We start from the raw sequence: 23057 nt of genomic DNA on the forward strand, positions 1-23057 counted from the left end.
GCGCATGACTGAACAGCTAGGCTTACTCAGACTTGCATGAATTTGGCATAAGGAGGTTGTCTGGCAATTGTTCCATAGAACTCCTGGTCACTTCCCAGATCCACAGGACCTTCTGGACATAAGTACTGTTGGGCACAACCACAAACCTTTGGTCTCTCCAGGTCTATAAGACACATAATGTTGCCAGGTGCTTGCATCTGTGAATTCCAGTAGCTGCCCATATCTCTCATATACAGACCCCTGGGTCAGGCCTTCATATAGCACCAGACACAGTAAGGAGCAGAGGAACTCATTTAAGCTTGAAAACAGTGAATTTTAAGGGATATCAAGAGGACAATATATTCTACATTATAGATATTCAAAAAAAATTTCTAAAAAGGGAGAAACATCTTTAAAATTGTAAAGATCAAAGGAGTTCAGAAAATGGTAAGATAGAAGCAGAGTCAACTGAAAAGAAACCCATGAGCAGACTTCTCAACTAAAAATCAACAAGCAAATGGGACTGACAGGATATATTCATGGTGTTGAACTGAAAAGATCTCCAACCCAAAAATATTCTCCCTAAGTAGGTTTTCATTCAGGTTTGACAGAAATAAATATCGTTTTAGACAAAAGTTAATCAACCACCAATCTGCATCTATCAGAAATATTAAAAGGACTTCTATACAAAAAGAGACTCCACTTAGTAGTATCTACATACTGAAAAACTTCATAATATCTTGAATTCTTTTATATCAATAATTTCATGTACAAATATCCAGCTCATCTTTCCATGGAAATTAATAGGTTCTCACAAGATTGTTCTTACTAACACTTCCTATATCATATATATTTTCTAAGTTGCTTGATTTTATCATATATTCTTTTTCCATATGAAAAGATTTAGAATTTTAACGTCAAATTTGTCAAGTTTACCCTAGAATTTTCAAGTTTACTCTTAAAATGCACTCACTTTCCAAAGATTATATTTTTTACCCATAGCCCAATTTAATTGCTTTGACCCTGGAGCCAGTTTCTCTAGGTTTAAAATTCTACTCAGTCATGTAGAATGTGTATTAATTGAGGCAATTTACTTTTTTTTTTTTACTTAATACATAAGAACCCACAATACCTCACTACTCTTGTAGTCCTTCTATTACATATATTACATATGAAGTTTCAGTTCATTTGGATCTAACTAGTACGTACACAGTACAACTCAGAAAACTAACATTTTACTTTCCAATTAATTGTTAGCCAGTTTGTCCCCGAAACATGGAAATCAAATGACTTTTCTTCTGCTGATTCAAAATATCAGTGTGACCTTTATCATATCTACATTCCTTATCCGATTTATGTCTTTGAGGTTTCCATTTTGTTACATTTTCTTATATTTTCTGTAATTTTCCCTTTCTGTTAGTACAATCTGTTTGCACAAATAAATAGGCAATGACAAAGGGGGAAAAGAATTCCATGAATAACTATTTCCTACTATTTAGACCAGTAATTTTTTTCCTAGATACCTCCCAGAGAATTACTTAGCTCTGAGTCATAGATGAAATCACTGGATCACTGCAACAGTCCTGAGAAGTAGACCTTACTGAACCACAGTGGGTCTCTGAGTTCACACAGGTTCTTCATAACTCAATGCCTATAAGGAATAAAGGCTTTACTAACAACCTCTACCTACAAACTAATAGCATGTGAAGATAAATCTTGCTATCGTGGACCTAGAACCAATTGAATTTGAGTATGAAGCTTGCTACCATTGACCTAGAAATTCTGTAGTTATGCAAGCTAGGGTAAATGTCTGCTACTTCTTCTTCTAGCATTTGCCCTTCTTCCGTAGCCAGTCAACAGCGTCAGGTTGAGCCTGATGTAAAGTTTTGAGACCTCCTTTGAATCTGGAGAGGTGGCAGTCGTTGACTATGTGGGTCATAGTCTGTCTGGAGCCGCAGGGGCAGTTCGGGTCGTCTCTGGCTCCCCAGCGATGGAACATAGCGGCGCACCAGCCATGGCCTGTTCGATAGCGATTGAGGAGGGCCCAATCATAACGTGCTAGGTCAAAGCCAGGTTGACGCTTGCAGGGGTCTGTGATGAGGTGTTTGTTCTTTACCTCAGCTGACTGCCAACTCTGTTTCCAAGAGACTGGAAAAGAGAAATTCAGTGTAGGCATAGGGGACCAGATTGGGTGACGAGACGTCAAGCGTTGGACAGGGTGGGCAAAGATATCCGCGTATATGTCTGCTACTGAAAAGTAATGATAAAGAACACAACAACAAAACAACAGCTTAGCAGATAGTAATGTTGTACCAGCTTCCATTCCACTACCCCACCCCGCCCCACCCCACATCTTTTCCCAGGTTAAGAAATAAGACTTAGAAGGCTTGCCAGGTAGCTCAGTTGGACAATGTACTTGCTTTAGGATGGGTATAACCCAGGTTTGAGCCTAGGCCCCACCACTCTGAGGGAAGCTTTATTGCTGTGGGAGTTTTCTATGTCTGCCTCTGTTTTTCTATATTAAAAAAAAAAAGTTAGCCTACATTATTGAAGCTCTAGTGACAACCAAAAAAAAAAAAGAAAAGAAAAAAAGGTCAAGTATATTCTTATTATTCCAGTCCCATTACTAATAACTGACAAGGCAAAATTGAATCTAAACATCTAACTCAATATCTATTTTTCACTTTTATAAAACAATATAAATCCTGATCTAATTATTTAGAATATCACTTTAGAGATGTATAGTTCTTATTCCCGGATGATAAGTAGCAATTACAATTCATCCATGCAGGTGAAATGGAAAATAAGGTCTAAACATAGATGAATCTACTGAAGTTTTTGTAACAGAGTTTTATGCAGTAGGCCATTGGATTGTACTAATGCTGAAACTAAAATTATAACTTTGAGAAGTCATGTTCTTAGAACATTAGTCATTTCTTAGAATAGAAATATGTTTATCATAAAAAGTGCCAACTTTTATTGTAACGGATATATCTACATGTTAGTATGTATGTATATACATAGTAAAAATAGGATTAAGTTAATGAAGGGCATGGTTTAATAAACTCTCCAAGGATACATTTCTGATTCTACTAGATACATTAGATGTTCCAGGGCAGCAGAATTTTATTTGGTTATTTCCCAGGAATATTAATGAATACGCTGATGACTTAAGAGAGTTCATTTCCCCCACCCATGATGAGCACTACTCCTTCAAAGAGCAAATATCACTTTGACATAAAGTATTGTATAATGACCCTTTTATAGTGTTCTGCTATTATAGGTTTAAATGGATTAACTCTAATCCTTTGCTCTGATCATACCATGTCTCTCCTCATAAACATCCAATAACTTCGTTTTCTCCATTTCTCCAGAAAAGAATCTGTCAACCAAGTTTTTGTTCCCCAAGAACACCAACTGACCTTTTCAATTTCTCAACTTTATGCATATTATCCCATAGTTGTTTCATGCGTATATTATTTTTTGCCAGGCAGTGGCACACCTGGTTAAGCGCACACATTGCAGTGCACAAGGACTCACATTCAAACCCCTGGTTTCCACCTGCGGGGAAAATCTTCATGAGTGGTGAAGTAGGGCTGCAGATGTCAGGTCTTTCTCTGACCCCCCCCCTCAATTTCTATCTATCAAATAAATAATTTTAAAAACTACAAGTTCAGGGGCCAGGTGGTGGCAAATCTGGTTGAGTACACATACTACAGTGCACAAGGACCCGGGTTCCAGCCCCTGATCCCCACCTGCAGGCGGAAAGCTTTGCAAGTGGTGAAGCAGGTCTGCAAATGTCTCTCGGTCTCTTTCCCTCTCTAGCTTCCCTCCTCTTCTCAATTTCTGGCTGTCTCTATCCAATAAATAAATAAGATGATTAAAAAAATTAAAAATACAAGTTCACAAATTATTTTTTCCTGCCTTTGTGCTCTCCTTAGCCTGAGTTTCCTCACCTTACTCTATATATTATAAAAATATATCTGTCCTTCCAAGGTCAGCACAAATTCCTCCTTTCTATTAACCCATCAAATCACTCCAGCTCTGTTTTCTCTATGTAAACATATCCCTCATCTCTTTCTCATAGGGCATATCACTGGGTGTCCTGTATTTATTAATTGACACACACATTTATATAGCTAAGTGTATTTCTTTTTGCTGTTAAGTCTTTGAGGCAATGAACTGATCTTATATATCTAGATTTCTTTACCTATCAAACATTTCCTGGATATCTGCCTGGTACACCAATAAAACACTGATATTGGATGGTTAGGTGGAAACAGAAAACATGAACTAAATTATGTGACTTGTGTATGCTCCCACTACTGGGTATTGATTGAATGTTGTAGATAGCATTTGTAATTCACAGACCTCATCATTTTCAGAGCTGACTTCCCCCTTTTGTAACAAAAGTCAGTTAAATCCATGTGGAAGCTTTTCCAGAACACTTCTCAGATGTGGTTTATGATGATACAGGGGATTGAACCTAGAACTTTGGAGCCTCAGGTATGAAAGTATTTTTGTATATCCTGTGTGCTATCTTCCTCAGCCTTGTGGAAACTTTTGGCTCCACTAAGTAGTCATCTTTGGATCATGACCCAACTAGTGCTTTAAAAGAGTGACTCAAACACTAGCCCCAGGAAGAAGTGCCAATGTCACAGTGCCCTTTTCCAGTTCAAAAGAGTGGATGTCATGAAATCCAGTGCCAGTCCAGCATGAAAACTGAAGTGGTTAAGTGGCATGCTCTCAACATATACAAACTAGGCCCTGGAGGTATTTGTGGCCCAGAAAACATCAAGGAGCCAAGCCAAGAAATGCTTTTGGTGAGGCTCTACTTCTGTGTAAATCAACAAACTATTCTTTTACCTGGGGTGAAGATAGAGAATATAAAGAGAATATATAGTTTTACAGAAGTTCAAATCCCAGAAAGAGCCTAAGGGGCAGGTGATCCAGTGTCATCATTTTGGGAGATGAAAAAACTGAAGCTCATCAAGAAGTGGCTTGTGTTGAGTAAGAGAGATAGCATAACAGACAAGAAGACTTCCATTTCTAAGCCTCCAAAGTCCTATGTTTAATCCATAGCACCACCATAAACCAAAGTTGAGCAATGCTGAGAGGGGAGTGGGGACAGAGAGATAGTAGCACTGCTTAGCTCTGGTTCATGGTTCTTCTTCTTCTAGCGTTTGCCCTTCTTCCATAGCCAGTCAACAGCGTCAGGTTGAGCCTGATGTAAAGTTTTGAGACCTCCTCTGAATCTGGAGAGGTGGCAGTCGTTGACTATGTGGGTCATAGTCTGTCTGGAGCCGCAGGGGCAGTTCAGGTCATCTCTGGCTCCCCAGCGATGGAACATAGCGGCGCACCGGCCATGGCCTGTTCGATAGCGATTGAGGAGGGCCAATCATAACGTGCTAGGTCAAAGCCGGGTTGACGCTTGCAGGGGTCTATGATGAGGTGTTTGTTCTTTACCTCAGCTGACTGCCAACTCTGTTTCCAAGAGTCTGGAACAGAGAAGTTCAGTGTAGGCATAGGGGACCAGATTGGATGACGAGACGTCAAGCGTTGGACAGGGTGGGCAAAGATATCCACGTATATTGGTAGGTCCGGTCGAGCGTAGACATGGGAAATGAACTTAGATGATGCCGCATCCCGACGAATATCTGGCGGGGCGATGTTGCTAAGAACTGGCAGCCATGGAACCGGGGTGGAACGGATAGTTCCAGAAATTATCCTCATGGAGGAATATAATTTGGAATCGACCAAGTGGACATGGGGGCTACGGAACCATACTGGGGCACAGTATTCTGCAGTGGAATAGCATAATGCCAGAGATGATGGTCGTAGTGTGGAAGCGCTCGTGCCCCATGAGGAGCTGGCCAGTCTTGCAATGATGTTATTCCTTGCGCCCACCTTTGCTGTAGTTTTTATGAGATGTTCGTGAAATGACAGGGTGCGATGGAGAGTAACGCCAAGATAGACTGGCTGAGCTTCATGCCGGATTCTCGTATCGCCAAGCTGCACATTAAGCTCACGCGAGGCTGAGGCATGGTGTAGTTGGAAAACAGATGATACCATTTTTGCAGTGCTAGGGATTAGTCGCCATTTTTTACAGTAATCAGATATCAGAGACAATGTCTTTCGTGAGTGTTTCCTCGAGGATGTCGAACTTTGATGCCTGAGTTGCACAGCAGATGTCATCGGCGTAGATGAACTTCCTTGAAGAAGTTTCTGGAAGGTAATTGATGTAAATATTAAATAGTGTAGAAGCCAGAACAGAGCCCTGGGAGAGGCCACTTGAGACAAGTCTCCATCTGCTAGACTTGTCACCCAGATGCACCCGGAATCTTCTGTTTTGGAGAAGAAACGATATAGTGTTGGCCACCCATGGAGGCAGGCATCTTGAGATCTTGACTAGGAGACCACGGTGCCAGACCATGTCATAGGCTGCTGTGAGATCAACAAAGACAGCACCCCTCTTTAAATTCTTCTGGAATCCATTTTCAATGTAAGTTGAGAGGGCCAGGACTTGTTTGCAGGTAGATCTTCCTGGGCGGAAACCAGCTTGGGCGGGTGATAGGAATTTCTCTGTAAGAGGAGAAATACATGACAGAAGCGGCCTCTCAAGGAGTTTGTAACACACAGAGAGGAGAGAAATTGGTCTATAGCCCGTGGCCAGTGTTGGGTCTTTCTTTGGTTTCAAAACTGCTATTATCTTTGCACGACGCCAGATTTTGGGCATAGATTTGGATTCCAAGATGTGGGACAGGAATGTAGTGAGCCACTTCTTTGCCACAGGGCCCAAGTTAAGAATGAGTTCTGGGGTGATGTTATAGCCAGCAGCCGTTCCCGGTTTAACCCTCTCCAAAGAGTCTTCCAGTTCAGACAGTGTAAAGGGAGAGAGTTTTGGAGATGGACAAGATAAACGGAAGTGGGATGACCACTCATGGGAAATTTCTCTTTTCCAGACTGGGTCGATCTTAGCACGTCCAACTTGAGTTAGGTGACTGGCCACTGAGTTTGGAGATACAGGAGGATGGGAGACGGGAGAGGGTTAGCTACCGGCACCCAGACTATGAAGAAGCTTCCAGGCCTTCCTACTTGAGTGGGTGAAGTTCAGACTTTCCATGAGTTGTTGCCAGTGGGCTTGGCGTGCTGCATCCAGGGAGGCAATGAGATGGTCGGCCACATCTGGGTCGCCCGACTCATCATACTGCTTTAGTAGTTTCTCGCATTCAGCATCAAGACAAGGCGTATAGTTAGCACGTCTCCCACGAGGAATGGCTTGGGAAGCTGCTTTGAAGATGGCTTGGCGGAAGCGCCTGTAGGAATCTTCAGAGGGGATAGAGTTAATTGGAATTGCAGGAATAGATTTGTTGGTAAGATCACTGAACAGACGCCAGTTTGCATTCCGAAAGTTCCATCTTAGTTTCTCCGAGCACAGAATCAGTGGGAGCTGGAGACCAATGTGGATGATAACTGGGCGGTGATGACTGTGCGGGAAGATCTTGAGAACGTGTCTCGTAGTGGGAAAGGCTTGGCCGTTGACTGTGTTAATCCAGCACAGGTCGGGTGACGAGTCTTTATTCCATCTAGCACTGTAAAAAGAGCCTGGCTGTTTGGGATCGTATAATAGAGAGAGGTCATTCGCTGAAGCCCAGTTGGCTAAGATAGAGCCGTCAGCACCGGTGGAGGAATATCCCCAGTCTTGGTGATGACTATTAAAGTCTCCAACGTAAACGGCTGGGTGATTCGGGCTAGGCAGGACCTCATTATCCCATGAGGCACTGGGAAGCTTATATACGTTGACGAGCTGAATAGTTCTAATAGTAATGGAGTCGTAGAAGGTCGAAGAAGCCGTATGGTAAACGTCCGCAAGATACGATTTAGCGTAGATGGCTTGGCTGTGTTTAGGATGGAGATTATAGCATGTTAAATCGAATCCACTGATGGTGAATCGAGCAGCTTCATCGACTGCTATATGTGTTTCTTGTAGGCACATAACATCTGCCTGATGCTGTATCTCCAATTGACCAATAAGAATGTGTTTGGCAAAGGACAGCCCCTCAACATTAAGTTGGAGGACTCGAAGAGCAGGACCAACAGCTTGAAAGCTGTCAGGAGCTGCTTGTTGCTGCTTGTTGGTTCATGGTGATGTCTGGGATTAAACCTACAATTTGGAGTTGCAGGCACCTATGCTATCTTTCCAGCTCCCTCCTCTTACATTTTAAAACACCAAAACCAGGAAGATTCCATGATGGTTATGCAAAACTACTTTGCTGCCTGAGGCTGCAAAGTTTTTTTTTTTTTTTTTTGGTTCAGTCTCCAGTACCACTATAAACCAGAGCTGAGCAGTATCTGTTAAGAAAATATAAGAAGAGGGGGCTGGGTGGTAGTACACCAGATTAAATGCACATACTGCAAAGCTTAAGGACCAGCACAAGTATCCAGGTTCTAGGCCTTCCCCTCCCCGCCCCCCACCTGCACCCTACTGCAGGTGGTCTCTTTGCAAGGGTGAAGGAGGTCTGCAGGTGTCTATGTTTCTCCCCCTCTCTGTCTTCCCCTCCTCTCTCAATTTCTCTCTGCCCTGTCTAACAACAATAGCAGCAGCAACAATAATAATAGCAGTAACAACAACAATGGAAAAAAAGATGGCCACCAGGAATAGCTTCATAGTGCAGGCACAGAGCTATAGCAATAAGCCTGGGGGCAAAAAAAGAAAACATAAGAAGAAAAGAAAACCTACAATAGACAAGGAATAGCATGAGGCTTCTGAGATATGACAGCAAATGAAGTAATCCATAAATTATAACATCTTATGGGCAGAAAAAAACATTGAGAGGCCTCTAGAACTGATTAATGAGCAAGAAGGATCCAAGGGCTGGGAGGCAGTGAGTGATTTTACATCAGAAACAAAATTATTAGGCTTAAGATTTGCATCTTAAAAATTTAGGATTCAGATTTAAGTTAGTTCTCTATTCCCAGCCACAACAGGGAAAGGAGCTCCATGTATGACTCCCAAGTCTCTACTGAGGAGGAATCTTCTGTCATTTGCAAGAGGAGCAAAGACTAAAGCCTAACTATCTGAAAAAAAATTACACTCCCCTCTGCCACTAAAGCTGCCCATCACCAGGTAATAGGGCTGAAATTCTCTGGAATCAGAGTGAATGGTTAAGGATTTTGGAAGCTAAGGTCAAGGAAGTAGCTCAGAACATTAAACCACAGAATTTGAAAGTCTAAAGACCCAGGCTTGATCTCTTGACATCCTATAAACTAGAGCTTAGCAGTGTTCTGGTCCCTTTACATATACAAAAAAAAAAAAAATCTAAAAAGAAAAATTTAGAATGAGAGGGAGATGTCTGAGAACGATCTCCTTTCTGGAAATTCATCTGGATTAGGACAAGCTTCACCTGTTTTCCTGGGCCTTCTGGAAATAACAGGAAAGCAAGTGAACATTCTCTCTTAATAACCTGGGTGTTCAAAATTAGAATCTTAGTGTAAATGCAAAAAGAAAAAAACATTGTGGCTCTTGGTTGATAGTTTCACTACCATATTTTATTACAGAGATACCTACTTTTTACTTAGCATACAGAGTCCCCAGGCCTCCATGAAACCTCCATATCTGCTCACAGTGATGTCATAGATTTCTCTTACTTGGCTGAAATAGATATATATTCCATCACAATACCTTCTTTAAGAATTAATAAGCCCCAGACAATACCTAAAACTTCTGGTGAATTTAACTTCCTACAGTGTTTTCCCAACAAGGAACTGCAAAGTTCAGAGAGTGTTAGAGATGTGAGAGTATCTGGACCTAGATGATGACATAGAAGTGAGGTGGAATGGAGCAGTCATTGTTTCCTACCTAAGGAAGTTTCAGCAAGGAATACAAGCCTATGGACAAGAGAGAGCCAGCTCTAATTTTACTATGCTCCACTTCTCTCTGAGTGTCTACACAGGAAGCAATTCTCTACCTGAAGTATAATGTTCACCTATGTCCAATCTTAAATTCCTCTTTGATACAGATCCAAGGGATGAATTTCTGGGTCATAAAATACAAATACACTTGCAATTTCCTGCCAGGCTGCCCTCCAGAATGGCTCTCCATCTCACATTCCCACCCACAGTGCATGAGGATGTTTATTTCCCAATATCCATGTCAACAAAGGTGCCACCTCCTTACTATTTTTTATTGATCCAAAGGATGTAAAGTGAGTCCTGTGGTTTTCAATTATGTCTCTCTGGTAACTTGTGATGTTGGGAAATCTCTTCATGAGCACGTGGATAATGTGGGTCTCCTATTTTGCAAATTACTTATTCAAATTCTTTGTCATTCCCTCCTTTCCTGTTGCTGATTTGCAGGAGTTGCTCAATTATTCTAGATATCAATCCCTTGTCAGTATTAAATGCTGCAATTATCTTTTCTCAGTCTGTCTCCCATCTGTTACATTTATCTACAGTGTCCTTCATTCTTAATTTTTACCTAGCCAGATTCATCTATTTTTCCATTATGGTTTGTATATCTAGGTTAATGTTCAAAAGACCATTCTCCATTTCAAAGTCATTAATGTGTTTCCCAGGACTTTATTGGCTTATAATTTATTTATAAATTTAGGTTTTATTATGCATTAAATTTTTATCAACTTTCAGTTATCTTGACTCATTAAGTTATTTTGACCACACTATATGCATTTTTTAAAAATCTATCTTTTTTCAACTGATTTGTTGTGTCCATTATATCTGGACAGCTATAATTAATAATCCAAATTAGAAGTTATTTGAGAATGAAACTATGACATTATTTGTAATTTTTCAGGAAACCCTATGGAAAACATTGCTTCCTTGCCTTTTATAACTTCTAGAAATCACTTGCATTATTTAAATTTTGGCTCTATACTTGTGTCATGCCAACTTCTATTTCAGTTATCACCTATTTTTCTGATTCCAGCCCTCCTCCTTTATTATAAGGACCCTAGTGACATTAGACCCATGAAAAATACTTCACCATGATTTCTTTGTCTTAAAGCTGTAATTTTTTAGGTATCTTGAACTATTTGATTGGGGAAATAATTTCTTACAGAAATCACTGGCAAATCGGTACAATAAACACTTATCATTGGACATCTGGGCTGCTTGCAGGTGTGGGTTATTACAAACTCTGTTGCTATGAACATAGATGTAGACAGATCTCTTTGGATAGTCATAATAGTGGTAAAGCCTGCAATTAAATCATACAGGCAAAGTTCCTTTTCCATATGATACAACTTATTCCTAAGTTTCATAAACTAGTTCCTCTAAAATAGTGGACATCTTTGGAGGAACCATACTCACACAATATTTAAATGATTGTTATTTTTATTGTATTTATTTATTTTCCCTTTCGTTGCCCATGTTGTTTTAACATTGTTGTGGCTATTGATGCTGTTGTTATTGGATAGGACAGGGAGAAATGGAGAGAGGAGGGGAAAACAGAGAGGGGGAGAGAAAGACAGACACCTGCAGACCTGCTTCACCACTTGTGAAGCTACTCCCCTACAGGTGCGGAGCCGGGGGCTCAAAACGGGATCCTTATGCCGGTCCTTGTGCCACTTGCGCTTAACCCGCTGTGCCACCACCTGACTCCCTATAACTGTTATTTTTAAGTCAATTTTATACATAATTAGTGTTGCTCACTCTACATCCTACATTCTGTTAGTTTCCTATTGTCATTTTATTACTCTATTTCTTCAATCTTTTAATTTAAAAAAATGTTATTTGTTGGGGGGTTTAATAGTTTAAGAGTAGTCATTAATACATGAGTACAATATCTCATCTCATCTCGTGAAAGTTCTCTGCAGCAAATTCTGACTCACAACCTAGATCCTTTTACATCATGCAACAGGATCCCAAAAGGTCTCTTCAGAGACACTCCCTTCCCCTCCTTCATCAGTCTATTTATTTCATGCAATACACCATGCCCAATCCAGGTTTCACTTTGTCATCTTCCTCCTTGTCCCTATTTGTTTATTAAGTCTAGCCTGCAAGAAAGATCATTTGGTCTGTCCTTCTCTTTTTGGCTTATCTCACTTAACATGATATCATCATGTTCCATCCAACGTAACACAAAGGAGACGACCTCATCATTTTTTGTTGTTCTTGCTGTCTCCAGGGTTATTGCCCGGGCTTGGTGCCTGCACCACAAATCCACTGCTCCTGGAGGCCATTTTTTCCCTTTCTGTTACCCTGGTTGCTTTACCATTGTTGTGGTTATTATTATCATTGTTACTGATGTTATTGTTGTTGGATAGGACAGAGAGAAATGGAGACAGGAGGGGAACACAGAGAGGAGGAGAGAAAGATAGATACCTGCAGACCTGCTTCGCCACCTGTGAAGCAACTCCCCTGCAGGTGGGGAGCCGGGGGCTCGAACCAGCATCATTCCTCAGGTCCTTGCACTTTGTGCCACGTGCACTACTGCCCAACCCCTGACTTCATTATTTTTAACAGCTAAGATTCTTTCACTTTGGTGTAATACTCCAAACCCAGTCCAAATTCTGCTTCGTGTTTCCTTTTCTTTTAATTCATCCTTAAACTTTTGTTTATGAGTGCAATCATCCCACACTCATATTTTTCTTTCTGGCTTATCTCACTTAGCATTAATTCTTTCAAGTTCCATTTCAGATGGGCCAAAGGAGGTGGATTCATTATTTTTAATAACTAAGTAGTATTCCCATATTCATCTTTCAGTTTCTAACTTATTTCTCTTAGCATTATTTCTTCAAGCTCCATCCAAGATGGACTGAAAATGGTGAAATCACTGTTTTTAATACCTCAGTAGTATTCCATTGAGTATATAGAACAAAACTTGCTCAGCCACTCATCTGTTGTTGGACATCTTGGTTGCTTCCAAGTTTTCGTTATTACAAATTGTGTTGCTATGAACATAGGCCTACATCAACCTCTTTGGATGGGTGTGTTTGGTTTCTTAGGATATATCTCCAGGAGAGGAACTGCAGGGTCATAGGGTAGGTCCATTTCTAGCCTTCTGAGGGTCCTCCAGACTGCTCCACTGAGGTTAGACCAATTTACAGTATCACCAGCAGTGCAGGATGGTACCTTTGTCCCCACAACCACTTCAGCACTTGTTGCAGCTATCTTTACTGGTATAGGACATTCTCACAGGAGTGAAGTGGTATCTCATTGTTGTCTTTATTTACATTTCTCTGACAATCAGTGACTTGGAGCATTTTTTCATGTCTTTTGACCTTTTTATCTATTCTGTGGTGAATATCATGTTCATATCCTCTACCCATTTTTGGATGAGGTCATTTATTTTCTTATTGTTGAGGTTGGTAAGCTCTTTATAAATTTTGGTTATTATCCTCGTGTCTGATGTACGGCATGTAAAGATCTCCCATTCTGTGAGGGGGCTCTTTATTTGGGCAGTTGTTTCCTTTGCTGTTCAGAAGCTTTTTAATTTGATGCAGTCCCATTGGTTTATTTTTCTTTTAGTCTCCTTTATAATTGTATTCATTTCATGGAAGATGTCTTTAAAATACATACAGGAAAGAGTTCTGGCAATATTTTCCTCTAAGTATCTGATAGTTTCTGGTGTAACATCCAAGTCCTTGATGCACCTGGAATTTACTTTTGTGTTTGGTGAAATATAATGGTTCTGTTTCATTCCTCTACAATGTTTTAACCCAATTTTTCCAACACCACATGTTTAAGAGACTCCCATTTCCCCATTTAATAGTCTGGGCACCTTTGTCAAAGATTATATGTCCATAGGTGTGGGGGCTTTTTTCTGGGCTCTCAATTCTATTCCACTGGTCAATGTGTCTATTCATGTTCCAATCCCAAGCAGTTTTGATTATATTGGGCCTATATTATAATATAACTTGAGATATGAACACATCATGCATCCAATTCTGCTCTTTCTTCTCAAGATTGGTTTGGCAATTCTAGGTCTTTTCTGGTTCCAGATAAACATTTATAGCTTTTTTTTTTTTCTATTCTTCTAAAAAAATGGTTGGAATCTTAATGGAGATTGCATTAAATCTGCATATGGCTCTGGGTAATATACTCATTTTAATAATGTTAACTCTTCCAACCTATGAACAGAGACTATTTTTCCATTTGTTTGTATCATCTTCTATTTCCTTGAATAGTGACTCATAATTTTCAGTATACACATCTTTCACTTCTTTGGTTAGGTTTCTTCCTATATATTTTATTGTTTTGTTGCTATAGTAAAAAGCACTGATTAGTGGATTTCTTCTTCCAACTTTGTGTTTGCATAAAGGAATGCCACTGACTTTTATTTGTTAATTTTGTAATCTGACACCTTACTATATTGCCTGATAATTTCCAAAAAGCTTCCTACTGGATTATTTAGGAATTTCTATGTATACTATCATATGCAAATAGGGAGAGTTTGACTTCTTCTCTTCCAATCTGTATCCCTTTAATTCCTTGCTCCTGCCTGATTGCTATGGCAAGAACTTCCAACACTATGTTGAATAATAATGGTGATAGTGGGCATTATTTTATGATGGGGAAAACTGAAATCAATGATGAATGAAAGGTTCCTACATACAGTTAATGGGACCTAAGATTTAAACTGAGCTCTTAAGTTATCCTTTCTGGGGGCTGGGTGGTGGTGCACCAGGTTCAGGCCCCCAGCCCCTACCTGCAGGGGGGAAACTTGATGAGTGGTGAAGTAGTGTTGTAGGTGTCTCTCATTCACTCTCACTGTCTCTCCTTTCCCTTTCAATTTTTCTTTGCCATATATATTTTTTCTTTTTTTTTCTTTCTGAGAGTTCAGATGGCTGTCATGTTGGATTTAAGGGCATGAGGTCTGGAGTTCAATGTTCAGAACAGCACATGCTACTGTGATATTCTAGCTCTCTCATATCAATAAATTATTTCTTTTTCTGAAGTGAAGTCCAAAATACTAATATCCAGGTGAAAAAGCAAATGAAAGTAGGGAAAACATCTCTAGCTTCTACCCATTCCTCAAACATACAGAAATATCTTTCTTAAAGTTAGAATTCAGCTTCAAAGTCATTTATGAAGCTCTATACTACTTAACTTTTTATTGTTGCCCCTACAATCATTACCCCATTAATTAAGATCATCTGGACCTGCCCAGAAGCAGCTTATTGGGCTGCTTTTGTCTACTATACAATAAACAGCATCACAGAGGCAAGTTGGCATTAATTACATGAAAGCCCTATTCATCTCTGTTGATGTTAGAGCACACAGAATGTTTTAGAACATCAACATTTTAGTCTGTTTATTTCCTGTCTTTTTTTTTCAATAAAAAGCAACACCATCATAAAACATTGCACCTCTAAATGAGGCACATTTCTATGTGTATGCTTTTGACTATAGAAGACACATCTCACATATAAACTGATAGTCTTTATTTCCCCTTGAATGAACTTAAATTTCAATAAAATGTATTATATTCTCTGGCTCCTTTAGCACAAAGTAGCAGACATTAGCATATTAGCAATTCCAGGATAGAAAGATAAAAACTCAATTTTCATTGAACTTTTCTCTAAATTGTTCAATTTACCTAGAATAAATTCTTATAGCCAACTCTCTAAATCACTTTGTTGTTTTCTTCTTTTCTTCCCATAGAAATTACTTACTCAATTCCATCTTCAATAGGAAATAGACCATGATTAGGGACAAGGAGGAAGCTAAGTTAATTTCCCTTGCCCCTCTAGCTTAAATATTTAGTGTTTTTATTAAAATGTTTATCATAATATGCTCTGTAGGCAAGTTACTTACTCATGTGCTGGTTTGGATTAAAAGTTCCTGAGGGTAGATACTGTATTGTTCTTTAACAACTGCAATAATAATAACATTATATTTGTTTAGCATTTCACAAATTGCAAAGGTGATTGACTCACTATCTACCATCGGAGCTTACCAGACTTACCAATGTATTCAGTACCACACTCTGAGTATATCACAACTTTACAAATACTAAGAAATATTGGTATATTTCATTTACAGATTTAAATTTTTTTTTAAAAAAAGCTGTTGTGGCCTGGGAAATGAAATGTTGGGTCCTCACACATGTGGTCCCGAGTTCTATTCCTTACAATGAATGTCCCACAATGATGTTCTGCTCTATCTCCCTGTTTCTTCCAAATAAATAAATAAATAAATAATTTCCAATGTGGTTAGGGAGAAGAGTAACTAAACACTTGTAGAAAGTGCTAGAACCAGAATTTAAATCTAGATCTCTTGGCACTACAAGTATTTTGTTTCTTAATCCTTTGAGATAATGAGTTAAACTCTCATATGAGACAAGGACTATGCTCCTTATTCATCCTATACTTACTACCAAGAAATGAAACATTCAAAGGCAACATAGCTTGACCTAAGGTCATTTTCCAAGGCTAGCTATATCTATCATCTTTCATAGTTTTCTCCATGCCTAAGGTTCTGCCTCAAATCTCAGTGTTGTATGAAAACAGAGCACAGTGAATGGGAATCAGGAATCCTGAAGCCTACTGAAACTATGACTTACTGAAATTAAATATCATTTTCTCTACCTATAAAGTCAAGAGACTGAATTATATAGTCAAAGTTTGCTTCTAGCTGTATACTCCTATATTCCTTGGAATACAAGTTTCCTGAGAAGCCCCAGCATCTGGTACCCAGTAAATCCTTGATGGGCTAATGACAAATATAAATCAAGGGAAAAAAACTTCCAGTTCACAGGAATCATAAGGCACCCCTTCACTTTAAAGCAAGAGAGAGAATGTAAGCTTACTGTCTGCAATGCTTACACAATGAATCTTCCAACACATTTCCATATGGCCCTGATTTCTTTCCATTTTCCCAATTTGGAACAACTTTTCCCATTCACTGGAATTGCTTCTTTTTTTATGTTTACAAAACAGATGATTTGGGGATTTTACATAATTCATTCTAAACACAAACTCAAAGTGAGTCCAAATACCATCACAAGTAGCATGGAATATCGCATTATATATATATATATATATAATGTTTATGCCTTCGAAAATCTAGTAAGGACTTTCAGCCTGGTGATTTGTTTCTTTTGATTTTTTTTTTTTTTAGTCTGCTGTTAACACATACCAAAATTTACGATGCTCTCAAATCGTCATTAAATATAAGATTGAACCCTGAGGAACAAAGGAGATAACATTAGTCAGGCTGCCATGACAAAACATCACAGAAGAGGCTCTGAAACAGCAGACGTTTGATTTCCCACAGCTTCAGAGAATGGACGCCCAAGATCCTAACACCCAAAGTGTGGCGTTCTGGAGATGCCTCTTGCTCTTTTGCCAGAAGCCACCTCTTTGCTGAGTTTGTCGCCGCCTTTCCCTCAGTGTGCACATCTCTTCCTCTTCTTATAAGGACCTCAGTCTTACTGGCTAGTATGTTAACAGGGGGCTAAGAAAGTCAAAATAAGAGTATAACCTTTTAAATTGTTTTGAAAATTAATTTATGTGTTCTAGGAGATGATGCATAGAGATTTATGTGTTCTAGGAGTGGATGAAGCACTGAACTCTCAAGCAGGAGGTCCCAAGTTCAAAAACAGGCAGCACATGTATCAGAGTGATGTCTAGTTCTTTCTCTCCTCCACTCTTTCTCATTAAAAAAGAAATAAATAATATTTAAAAAGATTAATTTGTTTATTTTCATGAAGGAGATAAAGAGAAAGACAGACATACTGAGAGAGACAGACAGACAGACACACTGAGAGAGAGAGAGAGAGAGAGAGAGAGACAGACAGACAGACAGACAGACAGGCAGGCAGGCAGGCAGGCACAGAGGGGCAGACCAGAGAAAGCACCATTCATCTCTGGTCGAGCATTAGAGATTGAACTGAGAGCCTTTGGAGTCTCAGGCATGCATACCTGTACACTATCACCTCACATATGGACTCAAATCAATCACTTATAATGACAATACAATCATTTTTAAAGGAAGAATAATGTCATAATGTTTAAAAAATCACCCATAATTATTAAAATTTTTAATGATTTTTTTGTAGAGCCATGTTAGGTTTTTTTTAATGTTGATTGATATAAGAGTGCTTTTAAAAATATTTTAAAACAATATTCTTACATGATGTCAACCGGATTTCCCTGAGCAGACGACCCCACCAATGTGTCCAGGAGCCCCACTTCCACAGAGCACTACCTCACTAGGGAAAGAGAGAGGCAGGTTGGGAGTATGGATTGACCTGACAATGCCCATGTTCAGTGGTAAAGAAATTACAGAAGCCAGACCTTCCACCTTCTGCACCCCATAATGACCCTGGGTCCATACTCCCAGAGGGTTAAAGAATAGGAAAGCTGTCAATGGAGGGAATGGGATACAGAGTTCTGGTGGTGGGAATTGTGTGGAACTGTACCCCTCTTATCCTATGGTCTTGTCAGTGTTTTCATTTTATAAATAAAAATCAAAATTAAAAAAACTATTATAAAAAAAACAATATTCTCACATATTCTAGAAAATATTCCACAAAGCAAGCCCAGACTTGACTATTCCTCCTTGCTGCCAGTAAATTACTTCCTGCGCTCCCCTCTGATTTCAGGAGAGATGTCAACCACTCACGTGTGCACACTCAGTCACATCAGTTTAACACAACTTACATTGATTAGCAGCAGTACAAGGAAGTGCATCAGAAAACAGTTGAGAATTACTGCACTTAAGCACTGACCATCTGAGAGTCATAAGATAACACCGTAGGAAAATTTAAAATAAATAAATAAATAAATAAAATAGCAGAGGGCCAAGGTGGTGGTACACATGGTTTAGTGCACACACAACCATGAACATGGACCTGGGTTCAAGTCCCCAATCCCCACCTCCAGTGGGGAAACTCACAAGTGCTGAAGCAGGGTTCTAGGTGTCTCTCTTTCTCTACCATTTCTTATATCCTCACCCCTTCTCAATTTCTTTCTGTCCTATAAAGTGATAAATAAAGATGTAACCGGGGATCAGGCGCTGGCACAGCAGGTTAAGTGCACGTGGCTCAAAGAGCAAGGACCAGCCCTCTGCTCCCCACCTGCAGCGGAGTGCTTCACAGGCGGTGAGGCAGGTCTGCAGGTGTCTATCTTTCTCTCTCCCTCTCTGTCTTCCCCTCCTCTCTCCATTTCTCTCTGTCCTATCCAACAATAACGACATCAATAACAAGAACAATAACAACAACAACAAAAAGACATGGGCAACAAAAGGGAAAATAAATAAATAATATATATATATATACACACACATACATCTATATATATGTACATATACATATATAGATGTATGTGTGTGTATATATATATATATGAATCTAGAAAACAACAATACATTTGTGCTCATTGTAGATGTCAAAGTCAATGATCACCAGATCAAACTGCCTGTGAAGATGTTCTATGACACTGGCATAACCAAGTCAATGCCCTTAGTCAAAGCTAATGGAAAGAAGGCAGATGGTTCCTGACTCCTATGATACTTTAGATAATGCCACCCAATCAGGATCATCATATCGGAAACCAAGTGGTAGATTCTTTTTTCCATATAAAATATGAGAGATAGAGAGGGAAAGAGATATGGAGAGAGGAGGAAAGATACCACGTCCATGTTCATTGTAAAGTGTATGCTGTACCAGGTGAGCATATCTTGACCCCAAACTGATGGATTCTAAATTGGAGCAAATCATTTAACCTCCCAGGAGTGTTTCTTCCACTATAAAAATGCAGGTACCAGTACAACTTTAGGTTATCTTGAGAACTAGAGACAATCTGATCATAGTTTCTGACATTATAAAGTACTTTTTAAAACTGCAACTGCTATTACTACTATTTCTAATGTTGCTGATTATAAACAAGGTTTACTCCATTGTATATATGCTTCCACTTATTATTGCTTGTTTATATTTGATCCAATGCCTTTAAATTAATAGGTGTCCAGTTAATTGAGTGATTATAGCGATAAAGACTACTAGTTAAAAGTTCCTACAACAGGGGCCACTCGGTAGTGCATCGGGTTAAGTGCACATAGTGCTAAGTGTAAGGACTTGTGCAAGGATCCTGGTTCAAGCCCCTGGCTCCCCACCTGCAGGGGAGTCGCTTCGCAAGCAGTGAAGCAGGTCTGCAGGTATTTATCTATCTCTTCCCCCTCTATCTTCCTTTCCTCTCTCAATTTCTCTCTTTCCTACTGAACAGCAGCAGCAGCAACAACAACAATAATAGCAACAACAATGGAAAAAAGATGGCCTCCATGAGCAGTGGATTTGTAGTGCAGGCATCAAGCCCCAGAAATAAACTCAGAGGCAAAAAAAAGAAAGAAAAAGGTCCCAAAGGAAAATAAGATGACTGATTTTGAAAATGGTAATACAGGAAAGGAATGTCTTTCCCAAATACTAGTGACTCTTTAGAAACGTATACCTTTCCAGAAACAATTTTGTTCACTACTTAAATCAAAAGAACATAACCCCCAGCTAATTTTATTTTCCTGTGGAATCATTAATCCTTAAACTCAACAAAACCAAGGCTGTCAGCAAGATTTTCCCGATTAATATATATTCAACTTAGCTGAATTATCTGTAAGGATACATTTCTCTTGATTTATTATTTTTTTTTCTTGAAAGATATCCTTAACCCACCCCACCTGTCCCCAAGAGAGTGCTAGAAAAAGTCAGCAGTTAGTATCAGAGCTTGATTTGGAAGTACCTCAATCACCTTTCATCTGCTCCACTGGAATACAGTTAAATGTATTAAGTCATACAGTGCCCCCTCCATTCTGAATCTGACTCTTTTCTAGACACAGAGGTGCTAAAAGAAATAAAGTGATTGGCCTAGCAGTTCAGTTTAAGAGCTGGTGAGTAAAAAATATGTACAGGTTTAAAACAGACTCCAAAGTATGCTATGAGAAAGCTTCAATCCAAGAGAGGGGTGGAGGAAGTATGAAGTGTGAGCCAAAATATTTAGAGAAAACTGAGAAATTTTCCTGTTCCAGATTTCTAGTGGTACACTGCTTTGTACTGGCACCTGGGTAGTCATTTAAAGAAGTAATGATGGTGACTGACCTGGTTGAACGCACATGTTACAATTCACAAGGACTGAGGTTTGACCCCACAATCGCCAGCCACCTGCAGGGGGAAAACTTTACAAATGGTAAAGCAGGGCTGCATTTGTCTCTCTCCCTCTCTACCGCCACCCTTGCTCTCGATTTCAGCCGGTCTCTATCCAGTAAATAAATAAAGATAATTAAAAATTTTAAGTAATGACGACAAGAATAAGTTTTATAAGCTGACTCACAAGGAAGTCTGAAGACCAAGTTCCAGAATTTTTTTTTTTCTCTACGGGGTCCGGTCAGTTAGGGTACATGCAATCTTATGGCTTCTTCCTCTTTAAAGGCATTGAGTCCCTTACCATTCAACCAGAGGGTGAATGTGAAGAGAGAAGGATCACATGATAATAGTTACTAGTCTGGAAGTGAGCATATCACCTCTATCACCAGTCCTCTGCCATGTGGCCACACTGTATCACAAGAAAGCCAAGAACGATTTAGTCTACCCGTATGCCCAGTAAAGAGAATAGAGAGCAGAGCACCTACAGCTTTACCACAGCATGCTATTCTGGCCATCAAACTCCTGACTCACTCCTTGTTCAGCACATTGAGCACACCTATGTTATCTCCAAAGAACATAACACACATTTCCATCCAAACACTGCATGAAATTCAAACTTGGGATATATGATTTTTGTTTGTTACCAGAGTTTTGGCTGAGTCTCAATGCCTGCATAACAAATCCACTGTTCCTGGTGGCCATTCTCTCTCTCTCTCTCTCTCTCTCTCTCTCTCTCTCTCTCTTCATAGAGATAGAAATCACGAGTGACAGGGGTCAGGTGGTGGAACACCAAGTTAAGTGCACATGGTGCAAAGTGCAAGGACACTGGCTCGAGCCCCAGCTCTTGCCCACCTGAGGGGGGGGGGTCGCTTCACAAGCAGTGAAACAGATCTGCAGGTATCTATCTTTCTCTTCCCCTCTCTTGTCTTCCCCTCCTCTCCCAATTTCTCTGTCCTATCCAACAACAACAACAGCAAAATGGAAAAAAATAGTCTCCAGGAGCAGTGGATTCATAGTGTAGGTACCAAACCCCAGCAATAACCCTGGAGACAAAAAAGATTAATAATAATAAAATGAGAGGGAGAAAGAGAAAAAATGGGGCCTGTAGTACTACCCCACCACTTATGAGGCTCCCTCTCCCACGGTGGGGATCAGGATCTTGAACCCAGTTACTCACATATGGCAACATGATCCTACCAAGGGTGCACAACCACCTGTCCCAAGACATATGAATTTGTCCTCTCTGTTCAAGTGGGTTATAGCTTCCTGTGACCCAATTACCTACATAGCTGCATGTACTATATACTGGAGGAATAATAAAGGGTAACCAAAATAGGAAAAAAAAAAAAAAACGTATTCAAGAAAGAAAAGAAGGAGAGACACACAGAAGTGATCAGTATCTGTCAATTCCTAAATCCTCTGGGGAGATATCTGAAAGTGGTGGGGAAGATTAATAAATGAAGTACACACCGTACTCTTGGGAGGAGCTCCTCTTTGTATATTCATTTCTGGGTTGACTGGTTCCCTTTCTTGGGACTTTGTTCTTGTCCACTAATCTCCTTGACTTTCTCTAAAGTGATCATTTATATCCTTTTGGAGCAGCTCCAAATTTTTACAGATGCAAATATGAGGACTTCAAAGCAAAAGTATTCATCTGTAAGCCTTGATTGTAGGTTCTTTAATACTACAATGCACTAAGAAATTTGGTGTGTTTATGATTTATTTGCTTCCTAACACAAATACAGAGCCTTTTCAAGCTAAAGGAGATGAAATACACTACCTCACACAAATAGACTACCCATTGCATAAAAAAATGGGAGAAATAAGAATACACATTTATATTTGCTTGTTATTTTAAAAGTTAAACAACAGAAGGATAAATAGAGGAAAAAGACTCTCTTCAATAAATGGTGCTAGGAAAGCTAGATTGAAATATGCAGAAGAATGAAATTGAACTATCGTATCTTACCAGAAACAAAAATCA

The sequence above is a fragment of the Erinaceus europaeus genome, chromosome 9 (genome assembly GCF_950295315.1).
Source record: "Erinaceus europaeus chromosome 9, mEriEur2.1, whole genome shotgun sequence".
NCBI classification, from domain to species: Eukaryota; Metazoa; Chordata; class Mammalia; order Eulipotyphla; family Erinaceidae; genus Erinaceus; species Erinaceus europaeus.